This window comes from Fukomys damarensis, unplaced genomic scaffold (genome assembly GCF_012274545.1).
Source record: "Fukomys damarensis isolate Sample0158 unplaced genomic scaffold, DMR_v1.0_HiC HiC_scaffold_19, whole genome shotgun sequence".
NCBI classification, from domain to species: domain Eukaryota; kingdom Metazoa; phylum Chordata; class Mammalia; order Rodentia; family Bathyergidae; genus Fukomys; species Fukomys damarensis.
Genome location: NW_022900931.1, coordinates 6967168 through 6978611, shown reverse-complemented (window position 1 = coordinate 6978611; position 11444 = coordinate 6967168).

Sequence of the window (11444 nt, the reverse complement as noted above, 5' to 3'; positions counted from 1 at the left end):
TCCGGCCCGGCGCTCGGTCCGGTGCTGCGCGGTGGGGCAGTCGTAGGAACTCGGTCCCATTTGCCAGCCCGACGCGGAGAATTTCGCCCCAGAAGCCGGTTGCAGATCCCTTGTTTAACTCGGGTTTTCTTTAAGATCTCTCTCTTTCCCTTTGCCCTTCCTCCCCGCCTTCTCTTTCCTTTTCATTTTTCACTACGGTGATTGGACCCAGGGCCTTTGCACGGAGCTACACCCCCAGCGCTGGGGAATCGCCACGAGTTGGCGGCCACCCTGGGCTCCATAGCGAGTTCCAGGCCAACCTAAACTACATAACCAAAGCCTGTCCCAAAAAACAAAACCCCATCCTGAGCGCCGGCTTCCTGGACCCCTGCTGGGAACGTCCGGCCTTAGGTTCCATCAAATGCGGGTCTGCAGCCCCGCTTAGAGAGCGGGCAGCGTGATCCCAGGAAGCCCGAGGCCCCTGTCTGTCCCATCCTCTCGTGGAATGTCACCGAGGGCAGCTGAGACCCGTCTCTGCCTCCGCCCAGTCTTGCTCTGCCCCGGAGGAGGAAGCTGCTTTTTGCTGCTCGCTCCCGCCTCCTCCGAGGGCCGCTCCGGGGTCCAGGGGCCTCCTTTGAGCTGAGCACCGCCCTGCGCCACAGAAGTCCACGACCCGGGAGTCCAGGTTGTGAGCAGCGGGAGGAGCGCCGGGTGTCGGGAGGGCGGCTGCTTCGAGCTGCAAAGCCTCTTTTTTGGGGGCTGGCGGTGTAAATAGATTTATGGTTTGATTACGTGGCTGTTTGGTTTTAGCCTGTAATTCAAGCTGGCCTTGAACTCACTGCAGCCCACCTGCCTCAGTCTCCTCAGTGCTGGGATCGCAGGAGTGCGCCATCATTCCCTCCTAAAGACATTCTTTGAACTCTCAATTTGTTCCTTTATTTTGTTTTTATTTATGTAATTATTGGTACTGGGGATTGAACTCATGACCTTGCGCTTTAGAGGCAGGCATGGTACCACTGAGCTAAATCCCGGGCCGGCCCTGTTCCTTTATTGTAAAACCAGGTTTCTGCACTTTATCAACGTCTAATTTATGGACTTAGCATCTTTAAGGGATTTTGTGTGTAATGGGCCTTTAAAAAGCATAAACACCGAGACTCCAATTCCCGTTTTTATTTTTATTTTTTGAGACAGTGTCTTGCCTATAGTAGTGAAGGCTGACCTCAATCCTGCCTCAGTCTCAAGTGCTAGAATTACAGGTGTGCACGCCACACCCATGTGGATCCTGTAGTCTTTTTTATTTATTTTTTATTTTTACTTTTTTGGTTGTTTGAGACAGGGTCTCACTGTGTAGTTGAGACTGACCTGGAACTCACTATGTAGCCCAGGCTGGTCTCGAACTCACAGCGATCCTCCTGCCTCAGCCTCCCAAGTGCTGGGATTACAGGCGTGCGCCACCAGCTTAGTCTTTTTTAAACTTAATTTTATTTGTACGTTGTAGGTATACAATATGATGATGTCATTGGGAATTTGTACTTTTACATGATACATTTTCTTTCTTCCTTTTCTTCCCTCCCCTCCTTTCTCCTCTGCTGTCCTCCTGTCCCCTGTCCTTGGCATCGAACTCCAGATCTTGCACTTGCCAGGCAGGCAGGGGCACCACTGAGCTAAATCCCTGGCCCTTACTTGATATAGTTTGGTTCTTTTTATTTATTTATTTTTGGTTTTTTGAGACAGGGTCTCACTGGTTGAGACTGACCTGGAACGCACTATGTAGCCCAGGCTGGTCTTGAACTCCCAGCCATCCTCCTGCCTCAGCCTCCCTAGTGCTGAGATTACAGGCGTGCGTTACCACATCCAGCTTTGGTTCTTATGTTTTCCCCATTTCCCTGCCCTCCTTTCAACTCCTCTTCCCCTCCCTATTTACAAAGACTCTGCTTCCATTTTTTCCTGTTCTCATATTTATTCCTTTGCCTTCTTTCTTTTACCTCCTCCACTTCCCCTTCCCCTCTGGACCTTTTTTTCCTATTTCGCATTATCTATTATACATTTTAATCCTTATTTACACTTTCAGTATATCACCAGAGAAACTATTCAGTATTTACACAGATGTCCTATTTATTTCACTCACATTTATGGCCTCAATATGCATCAGTTTAGTTGTAAATGTTTCTAGTTTCTCATTCTTTATGACTGAATAGTACTCCATTATATATATATATATATATATATATATACTTTTTTTAAAACCCCACCTTATCTTTATCCAGTCTCCAGTTGATGAGCAATTGGGTTGTTCCCAAGTTTTAGCTATTACAAACTGTGCCACTATGTGACTCCCATATTCCTAAGGGTTAGGGGAGTGCCAAGAGTATAATGCTTCAGGCTGAGGAGAGTGTTGATCCTTCCTACTCACCCTGGCTAATTCAAAGGAGACAAAGGAAGATAGCTTTTTGGTTTGATGAACATTTTTTTTATACTCTCCTATCAGTTATGGTCAGCATTAAGATTAGGAGTCAGTGTCCTATTTTATCTGTACTGTAGGGGCTGGCCTCCCATCTTATTTTATTTTGTTTGTTTTGGGTACCGGGGATTGAACTTGGGTCCTTGTGCTTGTGAGGCAGGTGCCGGAAGCTAAGCTAAATCCCTGGCCCTTTTTTTTGTTTTGTTTTTTGAGACAGGGTCTCACTATGTAGTTGAGACTGAACTGGAACTCACTATGTAGCCCAGGCTGGTCTCAAACTCGCACTGATCCTCCTGCCTCAGCCTCCCAAGTGCTGGGATTACAGGTGTGCGCCACCACACGCAGCCTCCCATCTTATTTTAATTTGTTCGTTTTATTTTGTTTTGAGACAGAGGCTCACTCTGTAGCCCAGGCTGGCCTCACACTCATGCCAGTCCTCCTGCCTCAGCCTTCCACTCTGGCTTCTGGGTGTAGGTTTCCTGAGTCTTGGCACAGTCCTCTGCCGTGGTGATGTGGATCCTCCCTATCACTCACATACTGAGCAGCCCCATACCCTGTGGACATCCCCTTTCCTGGTGCCCCATGTTTCCTATTTGTTCTATGTGGTAGCAAAATCTTCCTTCTCTCTTAGCCAACTAATCTAACCCCTCTCCTTTGCCTGACTGGCTTTTCCTTTAAAACAAGGAAAGTGGCTTTCTCTTTAGAATTTATATAATATAAAGCTGTATTACAACTCTCTCCCTCTCTCTCTTTCTCATTTTTGCGGGGGTACTGGGGCTTGAACTCAGGACCTTGCTCTTGTGAGGCAGGTGGCAGCACCTCTGAGCTAAATCCCCAGCTATTTTCTTTCTCTTTCTGGATTAAACCTAGGGCCTTTGCACGAACCCACATCCCCATCTCCTTGTTTAATTTTTTTATTTTGGGATAAGGTCTTGCTAAACCACTGAGTTGCCCAGGCTGGGGTTTCACCTTGTGCCTCAGCCTGTCAGAGTGCTAGGATCACAGGTGTGTACCACCACACCTGGTTTAAAACTCTTCCCCGCCTCCCGCCTTCTTTTGGGTCCTCATTCATCCCTTGTCTCCATTCATTAATTAATTCATTCAGTAGATCTTGAGTGCCTGCCTATCCTGGCGTGGGAGCAGTGCAGTGGGTGTCTGTTAGAGGGATGAATGGATGGGTGAGAAGCTGCTACCCCAAGGATGCTGGGTTGCTAGGTTACAGACTCCAGAGTGGATCAGAGAGGAGGGGGTGTGACTGCAGTTGTAAGAGAGAAGAGATTAAGGTCTCCATGTTTTCCTGTGGGACCAAGGAACTCTATGGGTGGCAGCTCCACACTTCAGGATAGGTCAGGAGGTAGGTTTGGGTTTCTGACCGAGATCTTCATTGTGTTTTCAAGGGGGTAGGGAGGCTGGGTTCATATCCTTCTGGTACACACTAAAAATCACTACTATAGCTTTCTGCATTCTTCTGGTTGAGATTCACTGAATAAAAAACTTTCTAGGGCCGGGGATTTAGCTCAGTGGTTCGGTGGCCTGCCTTGCAAGCGCAAGGACCCGAGTTCAGTCCCCAGTACCAAAAAAAAAAGCTTTCCAAATAAGAATAAGGAGAAGCTGGGTGTGGTGGCTTACACTTAAAATCCTAGCACTCAGGAGGCTGAGGCAGAAGATTTGCTGCTAATTCTAGACTAATTCGGGATACACAGGGCATTCAAGGCCAGCCTGCACCACAAAGCGAGACTTTGTTCCAAAAAAAAAAAAAAAAGCAATTCAGCCAAGCTGAATGATGCAGGTCTACAGGCTGAGTTCCCCGGGGAAGCTGAGGCAGGAGGATCATGAGTTTGAGTCCGACCTGGGAATTTAGTGATTTATCTAAACTCTGGGCTGTGGTTTGTATCGAGTTGTCACCTAAGGCCTGTGTGCGCACAGAAGGGGCTTTTGAAAGGTGATTTGATTGTAAGGGCTCCTAAGTGACTTGCTCGCAGGAGGTAGGGTCTGGGCAGAAGAGCAGGTCAGAGGTGATAAAAGTGCATCTCCCTCCCAGCTCCTTCCTGGCCTCCTTACTTCCTGTGTGCCAGGCCATGGCCCTGCTGCCCTGCCCAGAGCCAGCCCCCTGTGGACTGAAACCCTCTGAACTGTGAAGCAAAACAGACCATTCCTCCTTTATGATGTGGCTAGTGGGTATTGTGTCTCAGTGATGAAAAGGCTAAGACAGCCTGTCTCAAAGTGAAAAATTACAGAATGCACTCACAGGCCCTGGGCTCAATCCTCAGTACTGAGAAGAAAAGGAAACCAGAGTTTTGCAAAGCCAGGAGTTTTCAGATTATGGTCTCTCCCTGGTCCAGGGCTGCTGCTTCTTACAAGGAAGACGCTCCTCATGGTTGTCCGGCTTCCGGCCGGAAGTCTCTGCTCTCTCCACCTCCACCGTGCACCGACAGGTGAGGGCCCCTAACTCTGATCTCTGCCACCGATTTGAGAGCTTCTGTGCCCATTTCTTTTATTTTGTGGAGACAGGGTGTTGGTATGTACTCCAGGCTGGCCTTGAACGCACAGCAGTCCTCCTACCTCAGCCTACCGAGTGCTGCGATCACGGGCATGCTCCTCCATGCCCTCCAGAAGGGAATATTTTTAAATTTTTATTTTATTTTTTAATTAAAAAAAATAACATTTAACACCCCCTCCTGCAAGCATTTAAAAAAAAAAACAAGGTAGGTGGTGTAGAGGGAGGACATGAGCGCACTGTCCCTTAAAGCATCTGCAGGGACAGGTTCCGGCCTCCACCAAAGATGCTGTGGAGGGCCAGGGGTTTAGCTCAGTGGTTCTGACCCCTGTTTTGCAAGCGCAGGGACCTGAGTTCAATGCCTGGTACCAAAACAAAAAACAGAAAGAAACAAAGTATCTAAGATGCTGTGGCGAAGGAGAGGTTGGGGAGCGGGGAGCAGCTCCAGCCCACTGCTCTCTGCTGACCTCTCTGTAGACACAGCACTGTACTTCTCTGAGCTCCAGGCCTCCCTGCTCCCGGGCCACCTAAGTCTGAGAGGCAGAAAGGAGAAACGAGGCCTAGAAAGGGAGAGGGTTAGTCTCGACATCACATCTCCACCTCACAGAGGTTTGAACCCAGGGTGTTTGCACCAAGCTGCATCCCCAGCCCCCTTTTTAAATTTTCAGGCAGGTTCTCACTAAGTTGCTAAGTTGCCAGGCTGTGCTCAAACTTGTGATTCCTCCTGCCTCAGTTTCCCAGAATTCAGGGATTATAGGCGAGAGCCACCATGCACGGCTTCTATGTGCTTTTTTTTTTTTTTTTTTTTTAATCCGAGTGTGTGGAATTCAATAGTAATTTACAGAACCACCAAATCCTGCCCCAGACTCCTGCCCCTGAAGCCAGCATAGGTGGTCCTGTGTCAGGAGACTGCTCTGCTGCACAGTTGCCTTGGCAACCCAATTTGTTGGTGTAGGAAACCTCTGAATGGCATCAGAGAGGAAGCTGGAAGATCTGACCTGTCCCACCGGGCTGTGTGTCTCAGGAGTGGGAGGCAGGCGAGTGCTGGAGGAGAGTTTGCTGGGAGAGAGTCCAGGTTTCCCTGCTGTGAGGACCTGGGGTGCTGAGCCGCTCCCCCACATCCCTCCCTCAAGGCAGGCAGCAGGGTGCAGGTGTGTGGTTGCTGCGGCTTCCTGCCCTCAAACCTAGTCCCTCCCCCTGGTGGGCTCGTTGTGTCACCACCAAATTCCCAGTCTTTGGTATTTTTTGTTTTGTTTTGCTCTTCCTGTTTTTGCTTTTCCTGTTTTTGTCCTCAGAATTCCTCCCTCTGTTTCATACTCTGGGACATTTCTCCATCTCAGCTCCACTCAGCTGTTTACTCTCACAGAATGCGCTACAAATGCTTGCTCTAAACAAATTGATACTTTTTTTTGGGCGGGGGGGTCCCTGAGGATTGAACCCAGGGCCTTTGCCAGCCCATTCTTTACTTTTTGTTTTTAGACAAGGTCCCCTTGAATCTCTAAATTGCCCGTTAGGCTTGTGATCCACTTGCCTCTGGCTCCCAGAGTGCTGGTGACATAGACACCTAAATCAGATAGAATTATTGTAGGCAGTCGCACAGGGCTGGGTCCTTAAATAAATCAGTGTAGAGCATGAGAACACAGAAACTGTGGCTGGAGGCCCATCTGAAGAAGGTTAAAGTCACAATGGCCAGATCTGCATGCTTCCCTAGGGATGAACAGAAGTTTGAGACTACTTTTTTGTTTGTTTGTTTTTTTTTTTTTTTTTTGAGACAGGGTCTCACTATGTAGTTGAGAAACTGAACTGGAACTCCCTATGTAGCCCAGGTTGGTCTCGAACTCACAGCGATCCTCCTCCCACAGCCTCCTGAGTGCTGGGATTACAGGCGTGCGCCACCACGCCTGGCTTCAGAAGTTTGAGGTTACTGGTACCACCCTTTTGGGCTTTCCTGTATCAGAACATTAGCTCATTGGGGTGGGCCATCCTCTCCCACCCCCTGAGACTAAGACCACTGAGACTAAGACTGTAGATTATCCACCAAGGTGCATGATGTCATCCATATGCCCTTGTTACCATGGGGTCCATATTGCCTAAGTGAGTACAATTGTCTGTCTTTCTTTCTTTCTTTCTTTTTGGTACTGGGGATTGAACTCAGGATCTTGCGCTTTTGAGGCAGGTATAGCACCACGGAGCTACCTCTCTAGCCCTATGATTGCTCTTCTTAAAACATACTAGTTTTTCTTGGTTTCTGTTTTCATTGTAATGCAAGTATTGCATTATAGGAAAGTTGGTAACACAGCTGTTAATTTTATGTATTTGTTTTTAGTCTTTTTACCTTTATTGGCTATATTTTAGCTTTAAAATATGATTGCAGTCATATTATGTGCAATTTTAGATTTCTTTTTTCATTTGATATTATATAAAAGCATTTTTACTTTGACAAGTAAATGAAAATGAGCTTTTCTAAAACAAGCTTTGTGTGTGTGTGTGTGTGTGTGTGTGTGTGTGTGTGTGTGTGTGTATTATTGAGAATTGAATCCAGGACCTTCACAATGAGCTACCATCCATGCCCAGTTTTTATTTATTTTTAAAAATTCTTACCAAATAACCAAATTGCCCAGACTGGGCCCCATATTTTGGTTTTCTTGCTTCAGCCTTCCAGATGGCTGGGACTACAGGCGTGTGCTACCATGCCTAAGATCAGGCCAGTATTGAACTTACTACGTAGCCCAGGCTGGCTTCAAAAAAAAATTTTTTTTTGGTACCAGGGATCAAATTAAGGACTTTAAACTTGCAGGCAGGCAGCAGAACCACTGAGCTAAATCCCTGGCCCTCAAACTCTTTTTTTGTTTGTTTGTTTGTTTTTTATTTGTTTTTGCTTCTTTCAGACAGGATGTGGCTATGTAGCCCAGGCTGGCCTTGAACTTGTGCCAATCCTCCTGCCTCAGCCTCCTAAGTAGTGAAATTATAGGTGTGCCCCACCACACCCAGCTAGTTTCAAACTCTTGATCTTCCCTTTTCAGCCTGTTGAGGGCAGAAATTGCAGGAAAGTACCGCTGAGCCCAGTGAATTTTTTTGTTCTGGTGCTGGGGATTGTGCCGGTCTGTCTAGTAAACTCAGACCTAAGTGGAACTCCTGCAGCCAGTAGACTGGCTTAATTTTCCATCCATAACTTTAAATCATGGGTGAAGTTTCCACCAAATGGAAAAGAAGTATCGGTTGGTAGTGAATGTTCAGTGTGTGTGTAAATGTGTACACCCTTACGGGCTGCCAGTTACTTTTGCCGTCTCATCCAGCGACCCATCTTCTTTAACTAGGTTCCACCTCCCAACATCACGGTTAGCTATGAACTCATCGGTGGATTGGTATCCAAACCCCCAAGATCCACGCACCCCACCTAAGCCCCACCGATAAGTGCATGAGGCTTTGAGGGGACATCTACACGTAAACCCCAAAAGACTTATGAGCATCCATTTGTACAAATCCATCTAGTCCATCTCTAAGAGTTGCCAAAGACTTAACAGTTCCAGCATTGCTCAAAAGTCCAAGTCCAAAACCTCCTTTTCAGATTAAGGCAAACTCCTAACAGAGAGCCCCTGTAAAAATAAAAAGGAGAGTTAGACACTTCCAACACACATAAGCACAGGGTTAACATTACCATTCTAAGAAGAAGGAACCGGGGATAAAAAGGAATGGTACAAAAGCAAGGCCAAAATCCAGCAAGGCGAACGTTAAATCTTGTAGCTCTCTGTCTAGCACTGTGGGCGAGCTTCTGGGAGATGTGAGCTCCCGAGGGCTCAGGTGGCCCCGTCCCAGCAGCGCTGTAGGTGGCTGTAGCCTTTTCCCTTAGTTCAGCTTTGCTCACTCCTTGAGGCTTTCCTCAGGCGGGTGGTCCACCGTTCGTGGTTTCTCTAACGTCCTAGGATCTTCACCTTCACCTTCAGCCTCACACTCAGAGCTGTGCACACTGTGCTCTCAGGGATACGCTGCCTGGCCTACACCTTCCTCTTAAACCTAGACGGAAGCCTTCCTAACCCCGCAACTCAGCATGCCTGCAAAACCCATACCATGTGCATGACACCGAGGTCTGCCACCAGCTGGAGCAGTAGCCAGGCTCTTTTGTTTCTTGCCTGTGGCTGCAGAGGCATCTGAATGCCTAGCTGGCTGAGCATGGTAAACTGAATCCTAGGAAATAGATGCACTAGGCAGCCCTTCTCTAACAGAGTGCCTGCCTGCAGAGCTCTTCTCAAAGCGAAGTCTTGCACTTTTGCAATTTTGAAGAGTGGAGCTTGGGACCAGGGATTTAGCTCAGTGGTTCTGCTGCCTGCCTCACAAGTACAAGGTCACACACACACATACACACACACAGACACACACACACACATACAGAGTGGGGCCTTAATAGTGTCTCTCATAGCCTTAACTCATTTTTCCTGCTGTCCTGTTCCAAAGTACATGGCTTTTTTTGTTTTGTTTTGTTTTTTTGTACTGGGCATCAAACCCAGGACTTTGAGTTTACAAAGCAGGCATGGTGCCACTAAGCTAAATCCCTGGCTCTAACATGGGTTTTTAAAAATGCTAATCTTTTCTGCAACCGAGCTCTCCTCTGCTCACCTTGGCCTGCTCCAACTTCATCAGAACTTCCTTTTTGGCCAACCTCAAAACTTTTAAAATCATTCCCCGAGACTATTTGCTCCTTTCTTAATGTAGGGCTGGTTAAAAGCCCCCAATGGTACCCATGCCACAAACTCAACACTAGTTGAGCTGCCTGAAATTACCTCCACCAGTTCAATTAGTCCTCTGCCTATTTTAATTTTTCTTCTTCTTCTTTTTTTTTTGGTACCAGGGATTGAACAGTCCTCTGCCTTTTATCTCAGTCTCCTATAGTTTCAGGACATGAGCAAAATATAGACAAGTTTTCTGCCAGAGCATAACACACGTGGCCTGGAGTCCAACTGCCAATAGGATCCTTGTTCACAACTGAAACCTACCGAGGCTGGCTCTTACCATCTGCCTTTAAAATCAGCGTTCCGGTCTTCTGAGCTCTGACTAGACTCTTTTATCAAGTTCAGCTTACAGCATTCTAGGGCTGCTTTTCCAATTGGCATCTCCAAACCTTTCCAAACTCCTGCTGTGAGCCAGTTCCAGAGGCTTCTGAGTCAGATAGCCAGGTACAGTTACAGCAATGACCTCACTTCTCTGGTACCAAAAAATCTGTCTTAGTTACTTCCCTTGTTGCAGGGACAAAATGCACAACACCTGCAACTTAAAAGAAGCGAGGTTCAGTTTGGCTTACATTTCAGTCCGGGGCAGCCAGCTTCACAGCATGGTGGAGTAGGGCTGCTCACGCCATGGCGGTGGGGAGTAGAGGCGGGGGAACAGTGGAGCCAGGAGAGAGAGAAATCCTTCCAGGTCACATTCCCAGTGATCCGCCTCATCTAAGCAGACCCTCCCTCCTAACACCAGCCAACTGTCACCACATGGTGCAGTTATGCTGTGCAAGCCCTGCCTCTGGGTGCATGAGGCTGTGGGGGAACATCCAGATATAACACCCTATTTTTTTTTTTTTTTTCGGTACCGAGGATTGAACTTAGGACCTTGTGCTTGCAAGGCAGGTACAGAGACACTGAGCTAAATCCCTGGCCCAACATCCCCTATTTAACAAGACAAACATTTCAGTTACAATGGCTGAATGTTTATAAATATTTCAAGAATATCCTTTTGATGCTAAGGTAGGATTCAATTCAGTGTAAGAATTGAATTTAAAAATTCAGTTTGAAGGTATTATCAACCCCAAATCGTGAACAATCCAACCAACTAAAATCTAACAATTAGAGAACAGCTAATTACATGACGCCACAGGGCCAGGGATTAGCTCAGTGGTTCCACCGCCTGCCTCACAAACGCAAGGTCCTGAGTTCATTCCCTGGTACCAAACAAAACGAAAGAAACCAACAAAACTAAATCATACGTGACATCACAGAAGAATCTGGACATAATGCTAAGCAGCAATCGAAAAGCAAGAATCATAAAGACAGTGTCATCTTGTGAGCCACTGCAGGGGCTACAGCGTGGGGGAAGGAACAAAACTAGAAGTTTCATGTGCCCTGTGATTATTTCACACTATACCTAACACTTGGGAAATAACAATAACAAATAGTAGGTACTATTTTTTTAGTTAGTTGTACAGAATACTCTATAATTTTTTTTTTTTTTTTTTGAGACAGGAGCTCACTTGGTAGCCCAGGCTGGCCTCAAACTCATGGCAATCCTCCTGCCTCAGCCTCCAGAGTGCTGGGTTACAGGAGTGTGCCACCATGCCCAGCCATAAATTATATAAATATATTTGAGGTTTTTTTTTAATATTTTAAGTTTTGTTTTGTTTCTGTGCTGGTAGGAATCAAACCCAGGGCCTTTGCACTGAGCTACATCCCCAGCCCTTTTGATTTATTCTTTTATTTTTGAGACATTCTCATTGAGTTGCCTGGGTGGGATTCAAACTTGTGT